Below are 23,054 nucleotides of genomic sequence, written 5' to 3'. Positions count from 1 at the left end.
TTCTGTCAATGTGCTAGAATAGTAGTAAGCAGACAAAAAAAGTGTGAGTGTCTGTTTCAGTATACAGTTTCTTTGATAATGTTTTAAGACGGGCACAAAACTTTCTATGTTCCTAAGACTGGACTTGAACTACTGATCTTCTAACCTCCAACTCCAAAGTCCTGGGATTGCAAATGTACAGCATCATGTACAGAAATTGTAAAATATTGGGAAAGTGAAATTATTACTGAACTATTGTGGTCTTTCAGGCTTTCAGTCAGTACTAGCCAGCTTTGCATTTAATGTTGGGTCAGCTGTACAATAACTGTGAAGTCTGACTAAACAGAAAATAAAATAAAAATGAGAAATCTGTACTGATGTTTAACTTCCAGAGAAGTGTAGGGGTGTTATCCACCAAGAAGTTTGGATTTCACTTTCTTTCCACTTTGATAGCAATAACACCAGTGATATATTCTAATTAAATAATGATACATTGCCCATGTAAAATGTTCATTATAGGACACTTTTTAAAATGCATTGGAATGTTAAGAAAAAATTCCTCTGTAATCCATTGTCCACCTGACAGCTCCTCTTATCTTTGTGCTTTCTTATGTATTTCTAGTATTTTCCTCTGAATTGTTTTGACACAATACTAAAAAAAAAATGTGGCATTCTTAATTCTACATTATTTAAAATTATTCAGTTAATTTCATTTAAGTTATTAGGATAGTATTTCCTAAGCCATTGAAATTCACATAATGCAGTATTGACTCTCAAAGAAAGAGAAAGGTTATTTGTGACAATGCTTCAGTAAGTAATAAATTTAGAGTGTGTGTGTGTGTGTGTGTGTGTGTGTGTGTGTGTGTGTGTGTGTGTGTGTGTGTGTGTGTGTGTGTGTGTGTGTGTGTGTGTGTGTGTGTGTGTATTTGGAGAGAGTACCATATCTGATGTTTTATTTTGTAGCTACTCCTCTATTCATATTAGGAGAAGGTTAAAGTTAATTTAAAAAGTAGTTTGGTCTGTAATAGGCTGTCATCGGTAGTATAGAAAGCTTTTCTTTTTAATTTTTTATTTATTTTTCACTTAATCACTTTCCATCCCACTCCCACAGTCCTTCTCTCCTCCCACCCTCCCATTCTTCTCTGAGCTGGTGGAGCTCCCTTGTTTATCGTCCCTCCCTGACTCTTCAAGTCTCTGAAAGGCTAGGGCACTTCCTCTCCTACTGAAAAGACAGGCCAGAAAAGGCAGCCCTGACTCTCTTTGTCCAACCATGAGCCACTGGCATCTTTATTGATCAGTCAAAACCCAGCTGTGGACAAGGCTCTTCAGTGTTTGGACATACAGATTCTTGATTAAACTTAAGTATTAGAACCAATCCCCAACAGCAGACATCCAGTTGGATCAGCACCATTTGTTAACGATGCCTTTTCTTTTCCCACTGCATGGTTTGGGCTTCTTTATAAAAAATCAACTGTCTATAGGTGTGTGAGTTTTTGGGGTCTTCCATTTGACTCCGTTGATCAATGTGTCTACTGCTGTACCAATGCCATGCACTTTTTATCACTATTTTTCTGTAGTACAGCTTAAGATCAGGAATGGGGATTCATCCACAGGTTCTGTTTTGGCTATCCTGGGCTTATTACTTTTTCCATATGAAGCTGAGATTTGCTCTTTCAAGGTCTATAAAAAAATTGTGTTGGAATTTTAATGGAGATTGCAGTGAATCTGTAGATTAATTCTGGTAAGATGGCGATTTTCACTATGTTTATTCCACCTATACATGAGCAGGGAAGATTGTTCTGTCTTCTAATACCTTCTCTAACTTCTTTCTTCAGGAATTTGAAGGTCTTGTCATGTAGATCTTTCACTTGCTTGGTTAGAGTTACACCAAGATATTATGTATTGTTTGTGGCGATTGTAAAGGGGATTGTTTCCTAATTTCTTTCTTGGCCAGTTTATCATTTGTATAATGGAGGGCTATTCATCTCTTTGAGTTAATTTTGTATTCAGCCACTTTTCTGAAGCTGTAGGAGTTCTCTGATAGAATTTTGTGGGTCACTTCTTTATACTATTGTATTATCCACAGTTTTTCTTTGACTTCTTCTTTTCCAACTTGTATCCCCTACATCTCCTTTAGTTAGTCATCTTACTGCTCTAGCTAGAACGTCAACTACTATATTGAATAGATAGGGAAAGAGGGGGCAGTCTTTTCTTGTCCCTGACTTTTGTGAAATTGCTTTGTTTCTCTTCATTTGGTTTGATATTGGCTAATAGCTTGTTGTATATTGCTTTTATTGTGTTTATGTAATTGCCTTGTATTCCTGATCTCTTTAATATTTTTAACATGAAGAGATGTTGGATTTTGCAGAAGGTTTTTGTTTTCAGCATCTAGTGAGATGGCCATGTGACATTTTTCTTTAAGTTGATTTATATGGTGGATCATGTTGATGGATTTTTTTGTACATTGAATTATTCCTGCATCCCTGGGATAAAGCTTACTTGATCATGTTGAATGATGTTTTGATGTGTTCCTGGATTCTGTATCATTTTGCATCAATGTTCATAAGAGAAATCAATCTGAAGTTTTCTTTCTTTACTAAGTCTTTGGTTTAGGTATCCAAGTGACTGTGGCTTCATAGAATGAGTTTGACAGTGTTCCTTCTGTTTCTATTTTGTGAATCGTTTGAGGAATGTTGGTATTAGCTCTTGTCTGAAAGTCTGGTAGAAATCTGAACTAAAACAATCTGGCACTGGACTTTGTTGTTGTTGTTGTTATTGTTGAGAGACTTTGAATGACTGCTTCTATTTCTTTACAGATTATGGGGATGTTTAGATAGTTTACCTTATCTTGATTTAACTTTGGTAAGTGGTATGTGTCTAGAAAATCATCCATTTCTCTAAAATTTTCCAATTTTGTGGAGTACAGGTTTTGAAGTAAGATATAATGAGTGTTTGACTATCTTCAGTATATGTGGTTTTTGTCTCCCATTTTATTTCTGATTTTGTTTATTTTGATACCATCTCTGTCTTTTGTCTAGTTTGACGAAGGGTTTGTCTATCTTTTGATTTTGTCAAAGACCCAGCTCTTGGCTTCATTGATACTTTGTATTGTTTTCTTTGTTTCTGACTGATTTTATCCCTGATTCTGATTATTTCCTGCCTTCTACCCTCTTTGGAAGTCTTGTTTCTTTTTTTAAATAGAACTTTCAGGTGTACTATTAGATTCCTGGCATTAGAGATTTCTAATTTCTTTATGGAGGCACTTGGTGCTATGAAATTTTTTCTTGGCACTGCTTCTGTTGTGTCCCATAAATTTCGGTCTGCTGTGCCTTCATTTTCTTTGAATTCTAGAAAGTCTTCTATTTTTTTTTTTCTTTGACCACTTTGATCACTGAGTAGAGACTTGTAAGTTTCATGAGTGTGTAGGTTTTCTGTTGTTGAAATCCAGCTGTTATGCATAGTGGTCTGATAAGATACTAGGCATTATTTAATTTTTTTGTATATGTTGATGCTACCTTAGTGATTGACTATGTACTAGCTTGGTTTGTTTCTTAACCTGACACAAGCTGGCGTTCTTACAGAAAAAGGAGCCTACTTTGAAGAACTGCCTCAATGAGATCCAGATATAAGGTATTTTCTCAATTAGTGATCAAGGGGGAGGGCCCTTGTGGGTGGTGTCATCCCTGGGATGGTAGTCTTGGGTTCTATAAGAAAGCAATCTGAGTAAGCTAGGGGAAGCAAGCCAGTAAGCAGCACCTTTCCATGGCCTCTGCATCAGCTCCTGCTTCAAAGTTCCTTCCCTGTGTGAGTCCCTGTCCTGACTTCTTTTGGTGATGAACATCAATGTGGAAGGGTAAGCTGAATAAACCCTTTCCATGCTAACTTGCTTCTTGATCATGATGTTTTGTGCAGGAATACAACCCCTGACTAAGACAGACTATATGGTCAATTTTGGAGAAGGATCCATGAGATACTTAGAAAAGGGTATATTCTTTTATGTTTGGGTAAAGTATTCTATAGATTGTGTTAGGTCCATTTGGTTGATAATGTGTATTAGTTTCATTATTTTTCTGTTGAGTTTTTGTCTGGATGACCTGCCATCTGATAAGAGTGGGGTGCTAAAGTCTCCCACTATTAATATGTAGGCTTTGATGTGTGATTTTAAGCTTTAGCAATGTTTCTGTTAGAAATACAGAAGCCCTTTTGTTTGGTGCACAAATGTTCAGAATTTGGCTATCATCATGTATATTTTTCATTTGATGAGTATGAGCTGTCCTTCCCTGTTTCTTTTGATTAATTTTGTTTGAAATTATATTTAATTAGATATTAGAATGGCTACTCCAACTCTTCAGCTTGCTTTTTTGGACCTGTTTGCTTGGAACTCTTTTTCCAGCCCTGTACTCTGAGGTAATATCTATTGCAGCAGAATGAGGGATCCTTTTTTTTTGTATCCATTCTGTGAGCTAGTGTCTTTTTATTGGGGGAATTGGGTCCATTGAAAGATATTAATGACCAGGGATTGTTATTTTCTGTTATTTAGATGTTAGTGGTGTGTGTGTGTGTGTCTGTGTATGTGTCTGTGTATGTGTCTGTGTGTTTTTGTGTGCTTCCTTTGTTATGCTGGTATGCAATTACTTATTTTCTATATTTTCTTGGATGTAGTTATCCTCCTTTGTTTGGAGGTTTTTTTCTAGTATGTAGGGCTGGGTTTATGAATAGATATTGTTTGAATTTGGGTGTTTACTGAAATATCTTGTTTCCTCCATTAATAGAGATTTAGAGTTTTGCTAGGTATAGTAGTCTAGGATGATATCTGTGGTTTTTTTAGAGACTGCAAGATATCTGTCCATTCCCTTCTAGCTTTTAGAGTCTTTATTGAGTAGTTGGGTATAATTTTGATAGGTCTGCCTTTTTGTGTTACCTGCCCTTTTCCCTTGCAACTTTTAATGTTCTTTCTGTGTTCTATAGATTTTGTGTTCAGGCTATCATGTGGCAAGAGGGTTTTCTTGTCTGGTCCATTCTAATTGGTGTTCTATAAGCTTCTTGTATGTTTATAAGCGTATCTTTCTTTAGGTTGGGAAATTTTTCCTCTATGTCTTTATTGAAAATGTTTTCTGGGCCTTAGAGCTGGAACTCCTTACCCTCTTCTATTCCTAATATTCTTACATTAGGTCTTTTCATGGTACCTCAGATTTCCTGGGTGTTTTGTTTCAGGAATATTTTAGATTTAACATTTTCTCTGATTTATTAATTTCTTCTACTGTATCTAGTACACCTGAGTTTCTCTCTTCCATCTGCTGTATTCTGTTGGTGATGCTTGTGTCTGTTCCGGCTCTTGTTCCTAAATTTTCTGTTTCCAGGGTTCCCTCAGTTTGTGTTTTCTTTATTGCTTCTATTTCCACACTCAGTTTTTGCCTAGTTTTATTTATTTCCTTCACCTTTTTTATTGTACTTTTCCTTTATATCTTTAAGGGTTTGGGGGTTGTCTTTGTTTGTGTGTTCATTTGTTTGTTTGTTTCCTCTTTAAAGACCTCTACTTCTTTGATTGTATTTTCCTGCATTTCTTTAAGGGATTTATTCATTTTACCCTTTAAAGGCCTCTGTTATCTTTATTAGATTGGATATAATGTCATTTTCCTGTGGTTCAGTTTAGTTAGGATATCCACAGCTTACTGTAGAAGGCTAGCTATGCTCTGAAGGTGTCATATTGCCATAGCTTTTGTTGATTGCATTCTTTTCATGACCTCTAACTATCTGGATAGCTTTGGACTCTAGCTCTTTTTGTTGTAGTAGGTGTTGGAAGGGGTGTTAACCTTGATGGTCCTGATGTGGCAGGCCTGTGATGGACACCCTTGGATTGTATTTCCAGATCTATAGGTCTGTATGGTTTAGAACCTGCAAGTCTCTATGGTTCAGGATTAAGGTGGGAATAGATGTGGTGGGAGAATGGAGGTCTATCTGGGCTGGCAGTCTGCTCAGGGCAGCTTGGCATGGCCAGAGGACTCAGGGAACAGGGAAGATGGGTGGGGGAAGGGAAGCTAACTTACATGGTTCAGGCTCAGCAAGTCTGATAAAGGTGAGAGGGGAGATGGCAAGAGGGTGGAGGTCTCCAAGGATACAGGCTGCTCAGAGCAGATGGGCTTGTTCCAGAAGCTAGAATGCTTTTATAAGCAGATATTCTATAGTAATTCATCTATTGTTTTATATATATATATATATATATATATATATATATATATAATCTCTATTTCATCTATAATTGATTTCCCATCTGCAACATCCTCTCTGCATGTGAATTCCTGTTTTCTCACTTATGAAATTTTAAACTCTAGAAAATAAGTTACCAATTTTCCTTATTAGCAAAGGCTCTTTGCATGTGTCCTAAAATCTAATATGGGCAACTAATGCTAACTTCATATCCACACCATTTACAGTAACACTATCTCTTTGGGGGACTACAAAATAACTGTCCTGTTGAAATCCTGAACTGAACTAAGCCAGAGAAGTTTTGGTCAATCTGGACCCACAGCTTCTGCCTCTCATAGTTGTCCTTTCTTAGTCTGCCCATCCTCATCCCTCCTCCCCACCCACCCCTTTATTCTGACTGCCTTCTTCTTTTCTACATTCTTGGGTTGTTCCTTTACTCTTCCAACGTTCACATTTTAAATCAGCAAATTTGTTTGAATTCATGGAGATGTGCCAGACATTCCCAGCTAATTCATGAAGTCTCTATCATCCACAGCAACCAAAAGGCATGTGACTACTTCAGTAGCTTCAAGAGATTGCTTTAGTCTAGAAGTGAACATAACAGCACACCAGTGTCTCTGAAACAAACACAATGTAGACAGATCATGAATGGAGCTAAAACCTTGCAACCTTGCAGAGCCCTGAAGGTGCTCGTTTGATAGAGATTCTAGGCAGTTTGTGTGACAATGCAATAAAACCTTAAATGGTTTGGGGACCATCAGTCCCTGGTTTGTAAAGAATTCATGAAGGAGAATTGGGATGACCTGCTGCCTTGATATGATTTCAGTTTCCAGCAGCTTTCCGCACTCAGCTTGACCTCCTTTCCTACCTTTGACATTGATATATTCTTCAGATTTTAGCTATACGATCTGTGTTTGAACCTGAGATTAAAGTTGGAAATAACAGTCACCATAATGCCTTTACCTATAAGTTGATGTGCTGGCCCTGCAGTCTCCCCCGGTACTAATGAGACACCACTGAAGGGTACATTTTGAAAACAAGATCTTCAGGGACATGAGTCATGATGGAGCAACTGCAGAAGGTTGAAAGCAAAGGTATCAGGACACTAAAGATTGCTCCTGAATAATGAAGGGATACCAGAAAGAGCTGCTAAAACAGGCTCAAAGCACTCTGCATTTGATATTGGCTCATCTAATATCTTCAGCCAGAAATAACAAAACCCTCCTTTCTCTTTCTTGTCATGGGATGTGCTGAGATGTCTGCCTGGGTTATTTCCAGTATTCCTTCCAGGCTGCTCTCTTACTGCCAGCTGGCTTTTATCTTCTGTGCCCTGCCGCCAATATAGTCAGACATATTTTTATTTCTCTATATTAAATGTTAATTTTCTTTATCTCTTGTGATTTTAGTAACGTTTTATCATGACGAACTGTTTGTAAAAGGCGATGAAATTCTGATGGATTGTCTCTTATTCTCCCCTCTTTCACATCGTTTTCCTCCTTGGACAATCCCCAATTATTTGGAATAAAAGAATATGTGAATATTTAAGAATGTAATGTCAATGGGATTCTCCTATCTAGCCAAAGGAGGAGTGGGGAGCAAACACAGCAGTAGGGGTCTGTCTGATAAGTGGGGGCCCTGCCTTTCAGGCACAGGGACTTCTTTCTCTAGCTAATTTCTACTTAGAAACAAAAGGGTCTTCAGAGAGTGAGGAAAGAGAGGCAACTGAATGATGCTGCAATTTGCATTTTTTTGTTCACATAATATTCGTGTTCAATTGACTAGAGAAAGGTTCTCTATTTTTCTCGTTACAAATGGAAGCACCTGTTTAAAAATCCTTGAATCAATTTTTATTCACAATTACTATTTTTCTCAAACTTGCCTGCAATAGTCAAAGGGATAAATGTTAAAACCTGCTTAGTGTTTTTTTTTTTTTTTTTTTTTTTTTTTTTTTTTCCGAGACAGGGTTTCTCTGTATAGCCCTGGCTGTCCTGGAATGGCCCAAGACGGAGCCATGAGTGCCTTTTTCTTGTTTCTTATGATCTAATTGATTTTGTTGGTTTTTTTTTTTTTTTTTTTTTTTAGACTCTGTACTAAATAACTTGAGAGCGTGGTATATTAAGAAAGAACATTATTTCAAGTACCTGAAGGAGTAAATTCTAATCCGCACTCTGTCATTAGCTGTGTGTTATTAAGCAAATCGCTTAAACTTCTTTGTCTCCGTTTCTTTTTCTTTAACATTTGGGTTTTGTGTTGGAACACTTGAGACTTCCCTTCCAGATTTAGCTTCTTTTTTTTTTTTTTTTTTTTCTGTCTTTCTCTTTATCCTTCCTTGGTTTTCTTTCTTTTAAAAATCTCCTCCCATTCTCCCCTCTTCTCTCTTTCTCCGCATCCCCCTTGCTTTTCCCTGAGCCACGCTATGTCTGGGCAGCTGGGATAAGGAAACTATGTTGATCTAGATAGAAGGTGCTTGCAGATGCCCCACTGGCCCGGCTACCTTGTAGGTAGCATTGATACTTTTATAGAATTGCAATAGTGGGAACAGAAGGATCTTGATTTCTCTAGCAATTCTCAATAAACTGCTGAAATTACCTATCACTATGATTGGACAACTCACCTTTTCAATCCATGTTCCATCCTATAATGGTCAGAAGCGTTTCTTCACAGCAACCCACTACTCCTTCCTGCTGAATTCTCCCCGCAGACAACTGGAGAGCTCTAATTCCAAGCAATCCTTAGAAAAGGACATTCCTTTAAAAAGGTCACATGAGGAGGATGGAGCGGAGCGCTGGCTCAGTGCTTCATAACATTCACTGCTTTTCAAGAGGTCTGGGATTCAATTCCCACAACCCACATGGTACCTAAAAAATCCCCAGTACCAGGGCATCTAATACCCTCATTAATCTCCATGGTTTTCAGGAATGTACATGATACACATACATAGCAAAATCTTTATATGTGTAAAATATTAAAAATGCAAGTAAAAGTCAGATCAAGTAGAAATAAAACTAGAGTCTCCCTCTCCCCAATCTGTTTCCCTCCCTTCCTCCCTATATCTGTTACTGCCTGTTTGTCTCTCTGTCTCTGTCTCTCTGTCTCTGTCTCTCATCGCACCACTGAGCTGTACCTCAGTCCACTTCTCACTCCTGGATGGCATGGCAACAGTTTTGTAGTTTGCAGCGCCTCCTGGAAAATTCAGTGTGAGACACTGAGTAACTATCACAGAAAGTTCGTCAGTTGCAATAGATGTCTGGATGAAGGGGCCAGGTAGCATGGCATTGATACAAAACCGGGTATCTTAGAGTGACACGGAGTGTTGTAAATATTCCACATACCATCTGCTCTGAAGAGACTTGCTATCATTTGTTCAGCATCTGCTTATTACTTTTATTTGACTTTTGCTTCGTTCTTCCTAGATAGAGAAAAACTCTTTCTAGTTTTCTTCTACATTAGAAAAGGATTAAGGCAGACTTACATAGACTGGACATGCTGCAGTTTCCTTTGCTACCTGAGTCCTATTGGCATTTCTAACATGACTCTAGGATACACTTACTGTTAGTGCTGACAGCACAAGTTAAACTAACAAGGCTTCCTGGTGCCCAAACCCCCATGCCCACCCCAGTTTCTCCTCTGTGAGGGACACTGAATCCCTCCTAGGGTACCTGCATAATGTTTGTCTCTGCTGCTCACTAGATTTCTGATGGTAAACCATCTCCACACCATCCCTTGAAGCCTATGTTCTTGCTCAACCTTCGAATCATCTTGTAACAGGTATAGAGGACTCCCAAGGGCCATGCAGGAGGAATGAATTAGGGCTTTAGAGCTCATGGAATGTGGCCCACCTGTTACCACAGCCACGTGGGTGAGCCTCAGTGTGGCATAACCCAGAGAACCATGTGACCTGAGGACTTTTTACTTTTACATAGCTCTGCTCTGCTTGTTGCCCTCACATCCCAATTAATCTAAGAAGTGTATGGAAATTTTAAGGGGACATGTGGCCCCTCACTGGGCAGTACCTCTGGTACTCACAGTGATAATGCTTGATCTCTTTCGGGCATTGTGGCTGGAGTAAAAGAACTTAGAGATGTAGAGAGTTAGCAATGGCCACTACCCTTACAAAACATTTGGAAAAATGAAATTGGTAGTGAAGCTAGGTTGAGATGCTTTTACTGCTGGTTTTGATGTAGAAAATCTTAGAAAACAATTTAAAGTTCAGAAGGGTACACAGCGATTAGTTAAGCTAGGGTCATTTTATGGTCAGGGAACAAGAACAATGACAGCACTGGCTGACACGACTCTCACTGAGGCTGCACTGGTGAAAACTGATACCTGATTTTACACCCATTTTTGCCCTCAGCTCCATGACATGATTTATTAAGAATTGCTGATGAGTAGATATGCATTATGAGGATTTAAGGTATATATAACTGATTTTTATATAAGAATTTAGTTTTGCGATTCTTTTGTGATTCTTACTAGATCACTTTTAAAGATTAGGAATAAAATAATTACTCCTTTCGTTGTAACCACAAATTGCTACCTGGAAGTTAGAGAAGCTGGCTAAGAATACTACCTTCCTTGCTTATACTTTAATCTATAACAAGTTGCTTAGTTACGAATGTACGTACGTGAGGTTTTGGAAATAATTTGTTTTTTTGTTTTTTTTTTTTACCTGTACTACATAATATTCTTTCCTGTAAAGATGTTAGGGATGACAGTTTTTTTCATGATAATTCACTAGAAGAAAACTAAAATGTAATTTTAAACTGCTTGAAAGATTTTGCCGGGATATATAAACTATGGAATAAAAAATGTAGTATGGAGGTGGAACATTTTTCCTTCCATCTATCAAACATGTATATGTATGTATATATGTAAAGTTTGTATGAATGGGGGGTTGAAACACTGTTTCTTCCGCCCATTGACTGTGTGTATGTATGTATGTATGTAAAGCTTATCTGAGTGTGTGTTGGAGCTTGATATATCCACTAACTGTATGAATATGTGTATATTGTGGATTCATAAAATGCTTTGATCTAACCATTTTATGTATGAATGTGTATATGTCTGTCTGCAGGTCTGTTTGATGTATGAATGCATATATGTATAATGTATGTATGCATGAATATATGCAGGTGTGTATATATTTGTATGTATGAAGTTATTGGACTCTGCTTTTCATTTCATCCACTCAGTGTTTTTGTGTGTGTGTGTGTGTGTGTGTGTGTGTGTGTGTGAGAGAGAGAGAGAGAGAGAGAGAGAGAGAGAGAAAATTTTCTTTTTCTAATCTCAAACTGCAGGCTGCCATGAACAGCAGCTACTATAGGTATCTGGATCTGCCCCAGTCAGCATTGACCCCTCATTGGCTGCCTACCTCAATTTACCCTCTGTGTCAAAGTTGGCCTCTGGCAGAGGACAGTAAAGATGCTGCGCATCAACCTTCTCTTACTGCCTCAGTGGCACTCTCTTGGCAACTAGTTTTCCTTAACAATTAAATGTGCACTCTTATTTGTTTTCTGAGGCGTCGTTAACCTCCCTTTCACTATTTAAAACAGCTATTCATTTTCTATACAAGTATACAAGACCCCTATTGCCTGTAGGACAACCATGCGAAGAAGAGTGAATATACTTACATCCCTTTAATGCAACCTAATAACCTTTCTAGACTCACTCTGTCTGAGAAACTAAATAGTTACGAATGGGGAAAACATCTCTGAATGTCCAGACTACCGTTACACTACATGAATGTACAGAAGACTGACTGGAATTCAAGGTCATGATCATAAGTTAATATGGGAATGACCTCAGAAATTTCTGAATTGTTCTATACTTTGACTTTTTAGATAAGCTTTCTGGTGTAGATGGTGAGACGAAGCATTGATTTTTTTTTTTTTTGTATCTTTTATTTTTATTTTGATTTTATACTGGCTCATATTTTTTTTTCAAAATTCAGTGATGATTTAGATACATTCAAAGATCTAATTTTGTGACACTAAAGCGTGCAGCTGGGAGAAAATATTTAGAAATGCTACTGGAAGATTTCGGCTAACTCAAGTTGTGGGAGAGTATGTAATGAATTCTGTTCCAAGTAGGCAAATATTGTCTAAAATACACCTGTAATATACAATAAAACATTTAAAATAAGATGTACATTACACGAACCCTTTTGAAACTGCAAATAAAAAAGGCACATGTTTGTGAGGATTGTAATGAGTAGGTGTGCATACCATATACTTCTACATATATGCTAACCACTGAGCTGTAAATAGCCAATCACTGATTGCAAGGTTATTTGCAGATGGGAAATCTATGCAAACATTCAGGGATCTTAAGGGATTTAAAACCCAATAGCAAAGGAATAGAGGAAAATGACAGCCTCTAATTGTGAATACTTATTTTCCACAATGCACTAAAGAGAATGTGGTTTTGTTGTATCTAATTAGATGGTTGTGGAGAATATAAGAATCTAATAAGAAAGCTCTGTTAATCCACAAATGCGGAGACCTGGCTCATTATGAAAGCCTTGTATCTGTCTAGAGAGGCAAGTTGTTGCATGTATGTGACATGGTGTGAAAATTTATGAACTATCTGTGGAATAGATTTAAAATAAAATTTCTTCACTGCCCGTGCAAAATTATTAATAAATGTTTTTAATCCTTTATTTGATCTATTGAGGGCATTTTAGACTTATTTAGGTATAATAATACACAAATATAAAAAGAAACACTTGTTAATTGCCCATTCTTTATGTGCGTGTGTAGTGTGTTATATGTTTGTGAGTGTGTACACTTGTGGAGGTCAGAGGTCCACACTAGATATCCTTCTGAATTGTTCTACACTTTAACTTTTCAGATAAGGTTTCTCATTGATTTTGAAGCTTATTCTTTCATCTAGCCAGTCTGGCTAGCATGCTTCAGAATCCACTGTCTGTCTCCCAAGCACTGAAGTAGGAGACATACACTGTTTTAAGTGGCTTTAAATTGGTGCTAGAGATACAAACTCGGGTCTTGATGCTTATTCAATGAAAGTTACTGAATGAACTGTTTCTCAAACTCAATTAGGTACTTTTTTATACTCAATATTATCACATAGCAAGTGATTGTATATCTATGTCTATCATTTATCTGTCTATCTTCTTTCTATCTATCTATCTATCTATCTATCTATCTATCTATCTATCTATCTATCTATCAATATCTATCCATTCATTTATCTATCCAGATTTTTTGTCTCTCTTCCTGTGTACCTAGGAGGCAGGTACAATATTATACCAGTACTACAACGGAAGATACTGAAATGAGAATCCAGCAAACTTTAGAGGTCACTAAACCCAGTTAAGAGCTTGAACTTGTACCAGCTGATTTCCAGACAAACACCTTGTAAAGAATCTTAGATGCCGGTGGCTTTGTTTGCAGTAATGAACACAATGCATTACAGTGGTCTTCTGAGCCAGTATCTCCTTTATCTGCCTACAGGTTTTTATTTGTAGCAGTAACAGTTCTTTCTGTACCCAGACCCACAACCTGCCTGACACGTAAGCAAATAAGCACTGTGCTGCAAGCAAGCATGTTCTCTGTGCTGGTTTTCTTATACTATAAACCCAGCTGTTCCTCTGTCTTATAAAATACACTAAACTGGAGCAGAGAACTCCTAGGAACAGGCATGAAACCATGTGGAAAATTCTTTTCCTATGCCTCCATTGTTACATTAAGCATTATCTGATATTAACTTAACTCATGTGACAAGGGAAACTTGTACCTCATTATTTTTTCTCTCTTGGCAAGGGCAGTTTCCATCTTTATTTTTTTCCCACCCAAATATTTATTTCTCCAAAAGTCAGGGATATTTTTTTTCTTTTCTCTTTTTAAAACGATGACAAATCCTGGTTAAAATTGTTGCTGTGTCCCTTATTCACAGTGTGCTACTATGTCTGAGATGCAGCATCATGTAAATGCATATGTTAGAAAGGTATTATGTTTATCTTCCTGGTCATACATCTAAGGGCATGTTCCAGTTTATAGTGTATGCTACTGTCCTGCACACAGAGAACACAGGAGAGACAGACAGATAGACAGACAGACAGACAGATAGAGATTTAATGCGAGAGGTGCTTTGTGCTGTAAGCTTCATCAGGCATATGGGAAAGTCTCATTTGTACCAGAGCTCGTTGTTCTGATTTGTACAATAATCATCTTCCCTATATCTATGCCTCCCTTCAGGCCACTAAAATGAAACTTCAAGTAAAATGATCCCAAGAGTGACTAAGACATATGAATTCTGCCTTCTACTGTGCCACCCTACCCCTACCCGCATGGCAGCTTTGTTCCTAAACATCTTGGTATTTAGAACAACAGGATAATATCACAGTGCAAACACTGCCTTTTCTCCTCTCCTTAAGAAATGACCTCAATGTTTTAGCAAGGTGAGACTATCAGCTACAATGAAGAAACTATGCAAGTGTGTAGGGTTGAACATCATAATATAAAAACCAAACTATATATATATATATATATATATATATATATATATATATATATATATATATATATATTCCAGAATTTTATTGAAATGCGGGCCTGGTGGTATGTGTCAGGGAGATGTAGGTCTGGGTAAATGAAGAACTGTTCCCACTCCTGTATACTACTCTGAGGATATACCTTTTATACTTGGCAATGAAAAATTCCATTATGTTTCTTGAGACTGATACCTAGAAATGACTTCACAGCCATAAGGAGGAAATGGTCAGGCGCTGTGAAACCATGGCTTCGGGCCAATCTGCCCTCACCTCTCCTGTTGTGTGGCTAATAAACTTCGAATGTTTCCTCCTTCCTTCACTTTTATTGACTTAATTTTAAAGGAATTGGGGTGAAGAAAAATAGATAAAAATATGTGGTCCTACAACTTTTGCATGATCATGTCTAATCTGCTTCTAATTTAAGGCCTCCAGGAGGAATTAACATTTTTCGGTAAAAGGCTAAATATTACATATATTTAAAACTTTTAGTTTTTATATTAGGATGCTGACCCATATACACTTGCACATTTGGCTTGTTTTCTCCTTCAAACCTTCAAAAATAAAAACAAACAAATAAAAAACAAAATGAAATTCCATTGATGCTATAAACAAACTCAGCAGACATCTGTGGGCACATGTGACCAGTCAGCCCAAGGTCGCAGGTCATAACCTCAGGACATGATTTATGCACAAGACAGAGTGGAAACTGAGTCACTACATTATATATATATATATATATATATATATATATATATATATATATATATATATCAAGCAAGCAAGGTCCATAATTTTCAACATCAGCATCACCTTCACATGGACTGTATACATAGGACACAAACACTAGCTGTGTCTGGGGACACATTGAAGGCCTACTTCCAATTCACTAGAGAACCTTAACTAAAGCAGAGAGAAGAAGTAAGGCGAGGCTTCCTTAAAAATGACAGATAAAGGCAAGTCGGAAGAAGAGAGAGAGAACCATGCTTATATTTGCAAGATGTGCCTCTCAAATGAGAACTTGGGCGTTAAGAACACATCTCTAATGTTTGGAGAACAAAGAGGAGACCGGTGTGTCTAGGTTGAAGAACATCAAGATTTGAGTTCTGAGTGACAATTACATTATGTAGCCTATCATAGGCCATGCATGGCTTTGTGGGCTTTTAAGAGTGATTTTATTTATGTATTTTGACTTTCTGTGTATAAGTATTTTTCCTGTGTCTGTTTATGTACCAACCATGTGCCAAGTGCCCATGAAATTAGGAAAGAAATCAGATTCCCTGAAACTGGAGTTATAGAGTCTGTGAATCAAACTGTATTCCTCTGCAAGGAAAACAAGCTCTCTTAACTATTGCCCCCCCCCCCCGTGTGTGTGTGTGTGTGTGTGTGTGTGTGTGTGTGTGTGTGTGTGTGTGGTGTGTCTTCCCCTCTCTCCCTTGATCCCTCCATCCTTCTCTCTCTATCAGTAACCTTCAAAGCATAGGTTTTGTTTTTTTTTCAATGAGAAAAAAATCAAGACCTTTAGATAATAATGAAAAACATACCTACAGCAAAGTCCTACTGCTCTGGTCCTTAATATTTCCTCCGCTTCTTCAATGATCCCTGATTATTGAAGCCTTAGGTGCAGGAGTTATATTTTAATGTATGAGCTGGAACTGGGCTCATCATCTTCAGTGTGTATGTGTGTGTGTGTGTGTGTGTGTGTGTGGAGAGAGAGAGAGAGAGAGAGAGAGAGAGAGAGAGAGAGAGAGAGAGAGAGAGAGAATTAGTTAAAAATGTCATAATTTTGAAAGACCAAAAGGAGGTATATTGGAACATTAGGAGGGAAGAAATAGAAGAAAAATATGTAAAAATAATATCAAAAAATTAAAAGTTACCTTAAACATGTCTAAAGACTTTTTAAGCTTAGCAATTTAATATCAAGTAGTGTTTAGGAGCACTGCGGTGTAATGGAGATGTATTTTTATTTATATGTATGAATAATTATAGTTAACATAGAAGATTCATGAGAAAAAGCCATTAGTTAAACATGTCTTTCCTCACTCCATATTAATATATTTACTTGTGAAAATATGTAAACTTACATGTTGAAAAAGAGACTAAATTTTGTTATTTTCAAGAGAAAAAAAAGCAACCAAAAATGTTGTCTAAGAGATATGCCCTTCCCATACCATGATGAGTCTTAATTAGTTAAACTAAGATAATATATTTATTTTATTGTCAGGGATAAAATGAATTCTGGCTTTAAGAAATGAATTACAGGCTTTTGCCTCTGCTCAGGAAAGTATATTTTTAAGAGATACTAAAATATACATCTGGACTTTCCAATGTTTTTTCCCCTCTTTCTCTGACTTCCTAATAAGAGGCCTGGCCACCCAGCAGTGTGTTATTTGTTTTATCTGCACCTGCAGTCAAACTGCAATGCAAGCTTGGTGTTTTAAAGAGATTAAGGAGTAAGAAGGGATCTTTAGCAGGTTAAGGCAATTACTTAGTTTTCCTGCTGGTGACAGATTTTTATTGTCTCAAAACATAACCCTCCATGCAAAAGGGAAGCACGTGTTTATTTGTTTTCCAGCTCCAGCAAGTGACTCATTTCTTCCCACCATCCCTCCCAACTATCAGATAGGCACACATAACAAATCCCCACCACTCTTCCCTCAGAAGATCCAGGGATCACACCAATTACTGCTTTTTACATTTGTTTGTTTGTTTGTTTTGCTTTTGTTTTGTTGTTGTTGTTGTTGTTGTTTGTTTTGGTTTTTTTTGTCTTTCGAGACAGGGTTTCTCTGTATAGCCCTGGCTCTCTGGAACTCACTTTGTAGACCAAGCTGGCCTCGAACTCAGAAATCTGCCTGCCTCTGCCTCTCAAGTGCTGGGATTAAAAGCGTATGCCACCACCACCCGGCTCTAAGTTTTCTTTTTTAAAGACTTATTTATTTATTTTATGTATATGAGTACACAATTGCTCTCTTCAGACACACCAGAAGAGGGCATCAGATCCCATTACAGACAGTTGTGAGCCACCATGTGGTTTATGGGAATTGAACTCAGGACCTCTGGAAGAGTAGTCTATGCTCTTAACCTCTGAGCCATCTCCAGCCCCTGCTTTCTAACTATTTACAGATTATAATATTAGAATATTTCTAATACAGATTGTTTTAAGGTATTGATTATTTGTGATATTTCTCTACTTAAGGAATCAGGACATCTCTCTCTCTCTCTCTCTCTCTCTCTCTCTCTCTCACACACACACACACACACACACACACACACACACATACACACACAAGAATTTCGAAGAATGGTGAAATTGAATCGACACTTGCTCAACCATATTATTGCTGCTCTATTCATAATAGCTAGAAATTGGAAAGAGCCTAGATGTCACTCAACAGAAGAGTGAATAAAGAAAATGGACATTTACACAATGAATATTACTCAGCCATTTTAAAAATACATAAATTTGCAGGTAATTGGATGGAAATAGAATACAAGACCATCCTGAGTGAGGTACCTCAGATCCAGAAAGACAAATACTTATGTATTCACTTACATGTAGAAGACATCTGTGAAGTCACATTAACCAAGCTGAAGTTTGGTACAGAAAAGAGACAGGGACAAGGGACAGAGAGCTCTCCCTAGGAAAGGGAACTAGAATAGATAGTTATGGATATTTTGTTAGAAAATCTAGTATTGGGTAGTTTTTGTATAATAATCTCACCAGTTGATTCCCTAGAGTGCATTTCTGAGACATGTGTCTTAAAGTTTGCCAGGGACTGTACTTCAGATCACAGTGTGCCCTCTGGAGGGAGGGCAAAGAGGATTGAGTAGAAGAAGACATGGTCTGGGATGCAGGCCAGATGGCATAAGTCTGCTCTGCTGGACATTCTTCAGCTTCAATGACTTGTTAAGAGTTTTCTTAATTTGGACTAAAATATCTGGACTTTTAAGTTTTGAGGGATTTGATGGAAGTTGAGGACTCCATAATACGACCTTTAACAGAGATGTATCTCTGGAACTGAAGCTACCTCTGGTGTGCTAAGAAGTAAATACACTCTTCTTATCACATGTCCAGATCATGTCTGAAGTCCTGACAAGATCCACATGTTACATCTCCATGCCTACTAAGTTAGTAATGTTTCATTTCTTGCGCTCAAAAATGCAAATGATTACTGCCATTACTGAATACTATGGTGAAGTACTAGGTTTATTAAAGTTCTTATTTCGGTGACTACTGACAAAGATCAATGATATACCAACCTTTTGATCTCCACATTAGATATTGGTACACCTTGAAAGGGCATTGGAAATGGAACCTGAACCTAGAGAAACTGGTCATGAATATACTTGTTCCCTATACTTTCCCACCAAAGAGAATGCAAAGTATAATGGAGAACAATAAATCATCGTGAATGTCCTCAATTCACTTTTGGTTCGGTGCAACTATTTTCATTTAGAACTTAGTGAAGTGAGCTACATTTTCCTTACAAAGGAATTTTTTCTATTTATGCTTTTAGATACAAGAGGGTGACCCTTACAATGATAAATGTTTGATGCCAAAAGATAAGATAAATGCAAATACAAACATAAGACCTCAGGTAAAACAGAACAAAAAGCAAGTAACTCAACATCTTTATCTAAAAATACTATCTGCACAATCAGGGAACAGAGGAGACTGAGTTACAGAACACCCCTGAAATGATCTTTTGAATTTGTACTTCATTATATGATTCCAAGGAGAAAGGGTACGTGTTGTAAAAAGTATACAGCAATAAAATTGAATTTTAAAGATCTAAATCTCAATGAAATGTCAAATGTTAATCAAATAAAACACATTTCTGTGGATTTTGCACACATGCAGGAATGCCTTATAAATTTAAAAATATAGTAGGCATTCCTCTAGAGAATACTGTGTAAAAACTCAAGCCAACATTTTTATTATATATAGTAGGAACCACTTTCTAATAATATAGAAAAGAAGACATACAAACATTGAGAAGAATTGGTTTGTTGACTCTGCTCCCAAAGGACTTGATAGATGCACTGAGACTAACATTATTGAAAGAAAGAAGAGACAATAATAGATACTGGGGCATTGGACGAGCTGTGAACACAATGTTCTAGTGCTCCATTTGTATTTCTGAATTTCTAAAGTGAATGATAGTAAGTGAATTATTAAACAGATGTTTAAAAGATAGGAAAAACAATTTAAGGATACCACCACTAATCCATATCACTAAAACATATTTATTTCATTTTAGAGTCTAGTTTATTCTAAAAGATTTAGAAACTTACAGCAAGATTTTACAATACAATGAATAATCTTTAAATGTGAGGTAAATATATGTGAGTACATCTGGAAGGACTTTCATGCGAGTGTAATAGTCCCCCCAAAATTATTATGCAGTATAGTTATGTACAAAATCACTACAAAGAAAATAAAATTTAAGGTTTAAATAGCTCAGTAGTTTAAGTCCTTGCTGTACAAGCAAGAGATTCTAACTTTTAATCTCCAAATCTCACACAAATTCTAGGTGTGTATAGAAGTCATCCTGGGGAGGCAGAGGCCAGATCTGCGGAGAAAGCTATCTAAAGAGACTAGTAGTGACTGCAAACGCTGAGTTTGATTGAGATACCCTGCCTCAAAGAATATGGTGGTAACCTGATCAAGGAACATACATGACATCAACCTCTGCATTCCCATATACATGCTTGTGAATAGACACACATATCAACACTCATATGAACATATTCACATACATGAGCATTACAAGCATGTGTGCACATGCACGCACACACACACACACACACACACACACACACACACACACACACACACACACACACACNCATGCACGCACACACACACACACACACACACACACACACACACACACACACACACACACACACACGCACACACACTGAAAGGCCAGACAGTGAGAAAAAGACAAAAATGAGAAGCTGGAATTAATGTAAACATAAAAGAAACTAGTTGTTGTTGGTTTGTATTTGTGCATACCTATCTATATACATATATATTACAAACAATTCTTTTAGTGATAAAAAACACTAATATCCTGGAAATTTCCTGACTTCCTTATGATGATGTACTTGATGTATTGGCATCAAGTACACTGAGAAATCAAAATGGTCAAATGATTAATATGCTTAAAATCTGATTCTCTATCCAAGAAACTTTAATGGGAGCATGAACATTTTGTTTTAGAATTTTCTTCAGGACCTGATCCAAAAATCCCTTGACTAATACCTGTTGTCACCACATACTCTTCCTTACAGTGGCTAAGTCCATTATCAAAGCACTGCTATAAAAGAGAGTGTAGCATACTGAGGCTCACCAATTCTTTCTCTCACTTTTTTTTTTTTCCTTCCTCAATGTGCCTTGGCTGACCTGGCTTCTGCTTCTATTGAGTCCTGATGGTCTCTTCTCATGTGTCTTATATCTTCACACATCTGCATATTGCACAATTTCTTCTCCAAGCAAACATTATGAAGAAGAAATTTGACAATCCCTTAGCAACTATTCAGACTAAAGACATTATACTCTGGTGGTCTGTCCCCTCTGAGTATCTGCAAACTGGTGACAGTGGATTCCTTGTGTCTCTATGTCGACCTGTGTCCTTTACCTTTAGATTCCTCAGGATATGATTTTTGGTTTTAGTTTTATCTTTTGTTCTATATTGCATTGCATTTGAGTTGGTGACTTATACAGTCCAATATTAATTGGTTTTGTGAATAATATGAAGTGCACTGAAGCTATTTCCCCAAGGATCTCAATTTGGGTCTATTTGCTCAGCAGTAATCTATTTTTAATAGCAATTCAATAGTGATCTGAGTAATTCATTTGAACTCAGGAACATCCAAACACCCAGTTTGTCAATTTTGAGTGAAGTACCTATATTATTTACTTTTCTATGAGTTCATATTTTGAACTGTATGGTATGCCTCCAATTTGAGGGCTGGCCTAGAAAAATAGCACGTTCATATTTCTAGCGACATCCCAAGATTATAAAGGAAGAGATTTGTGGTTGATAAAACACTTCTGTCTGAATTAAGCTCTGTGGGTTCCACTGCACACAGCCTGCATAGCTGATAAAGGTCAAAATGTAATGTCTGCCTAAAAGGATTCTCTGCAGTAGGGATGGCATCTCTAAAGACCTGAGGGGAGGAGAATCATGATAATTTTACTCAAGTGGCCTCTATTTTTTTCTTGCATTCCTTATATTCTAAAGTAGAATTGAACATCTTAACCGAGTGTTCTTGTCACAGATGTTACAAGAAACATGGATGATTGCATGCAGATCTGTGTCAAACAAAACTCCCAATTATCTTAGAAACAACATTTTCTAAAATGTGACAACATGAAACCATGATTAAAAGAGATTATATACATCAAGAAATGTAGATGTCAGACTTTACTCTTGGGAGCACATGACTACTCTATTGCTTTATTATTGGATCCAAAATTTTTGTTCTTTGATTTAATGTGTAAGATATGGGAACAGAAGTCCTGTAACAATAGTCCAGAGATGCCTAATCTTTCTTCTTTTCTTCTTTCCTTTGAAAAAATCTTTTCCAGCTTAGATAGAAGAAATTTCAGTAATGAAAAGGACTTTACTTCTAAGATGCATTGGTTCATACACTGAAAGATATGCTTAAGTGGCTACCTCCAACAAAACAGTAAATGATGCTACAGGAATAAGTAAATAGATGGGATTGAAAGACCTGGGAAGTCTATGCTGAGCTTAGCTCTTTATTTCTATGTGCACAGTGTGAAATTAATGAAGCTACTTTGGATGGCCAGGATTTCTATTAGTTTAAAATACTGTAATGTTAGGTAAGTACACAAGAGTGTGTTTTAAAACACCATTACTGGAATCCATATCTTGTCTCTTCAGGAAATAAATTCAGATTTATTTGCTTCATTAATGAGAAATCTAATTTCACTTGAGGTTGTACAAAGCGCTCTTCAGTGATAAGGGTATGTGGCAGTTTTGTTCTGCAGCTGTGATTTCCACCTCTTAAATGGAACAATACTTAAAATGCAATCGTTCTAAAATTTTTTGGCAAACAGTGACTCAAGCATTGGCCCAGTTTCTTCATCACTGAGTTTAAGTAAGTTCCCTACTTTATTAAGGCTTCAGGCTCTTTGTTGCCAAGAAAGAAATAAAGAAAAAGGAACAGTGGAAAGCAAACAATAAAAGTTGGGTTTTTAAAGAAGCTTGGGTTTACTTAGACTGTGTAAAATTGGGTTTGGATGAAATCAAACATTATTCAAGCTGAGGTGCTGGGGGAGGGGAGAGAGAAAGAGAGAGACACACACACACACACACACACA

Source organism: Mus pahari, chromosome 16, assembly GCF_900095145.1.
Source record: "Mus pahari chromosome 16, PAHARI_EIJ_v1.1, whole genome shotgun sequence".
NCBI classification, from domain to species: Eukaryota; Metazoa; Chordata; class Mammalia; order Rodentia; family Muridae; genus Mus; species Mus pahari.
Note: the sequence above shows the minus strand (reverse complement) of the source record.